The 762-nt window shown below is 45.5% G+C and overlaps 1 protein-coding gene across 3 annotated transcripts in view; it reads right to left on the bottom strand.

Moving 5' to 3' along the window:
• The window catches only part of LOC104859076 (cytochrome c oxidase subunit 6C), a 10,396-nt gene extending 10,121 nt beyond the window's left edge, over positions 1-275 (bottom strand). The window contains exon 1 of one of the 3 annotated variants that reach the window (XM_010619556.2): positions 185-275. The gene's annotated coding sequence lies outside the window, so the exon portion shown is untranslated. The remainder of the gene's footprint in view (positions 1-184) is intronic. The other 2 variants (XM_019206823.1, XM_010619557.3) reach the window with 2 other exon arrangements.
• Positions 276-762: the final 487 nt, after the last annotated feature.

Genomic DNA, 762 nt, shown 5'->3' with positions numbered 1-762 from the left:
ACCGGGCTTCCGCGGCCGCCTCAGCCCGCCCTCCTGAGGCTGCGGCGAGGGCGTGCGGGGATCGACGCAGGAGAGCGGTCCGGGGCTCCACCACTGCGGATTTACGACCGCTGAAGCAGGCAAAGTGCAAGAGGTAGCGGTTGTGAGAATTTCAATGTGGACAACAAACGCCACCTCGACTCACCGCAACACCAGCGTCCTTTCCGGCTGACCAAGAAACGAACTGTGCTCGAGCAATGCGCAGGCGCAGACAAACGTGCGGGAGATGACGTAAGGACGGTAGCCGAAGGAGTTCAAAACGCATCTGGCGCGCCTCCAGCCGTTCACAAACAGGGATCCTTGGCTTAAAAGAACTCTCATGATGTACATAGATTTGTTTTGAATTTACTAAAGAATTGAAAGATATTTAATTTAATATTTAAGAAGAACTTAATGTACTCTACAAATTGAGTACAAATCATCCTAGGCCAAAGGATTGTCCAAATTATTTTCATTATAACTACCTTTACTTGAATAACCATTTGGTTTGGGTGAAAAAACCAACTTCTAGGAGCCCAGATGAGACAGACATAGATTAATACCAATCCCATGCAGTGGAAGCAAATTTTAATGGGAAGGGTATTGTGTTGTGTTCTTAAATAAAGAATAAGTGTTTTGAGAGAAGGCAAAAAGAAATCGCTAAAAAGTGGTGTAGAGGAGAAAAGCTCTTGTGACTTAGGGATGGCCTGCTTAGTTTTTATTGAAATAATCCAGACTTTGTCA

This window comes from Fukomys damarensis, unplaced genomic scaffold (assembly GCF_012274545.1).
Source record: "Fukomys damarensis isolate Sample0158 unplaced genomic scaffold, DMR_v1.0_HiC HiC_scaffold_5, whole genome shotgun sequence".
NCBI lineage: Eukaryota > Metazoa > Chordata > Mammalia > Rodentia > Bathyergidae > Fukomys > Fukomys damarensis.
Note: the sequence above shows the minus strand (reverse complement) of the source record. Positions and strands in the feature narration are given on the sequence as shown.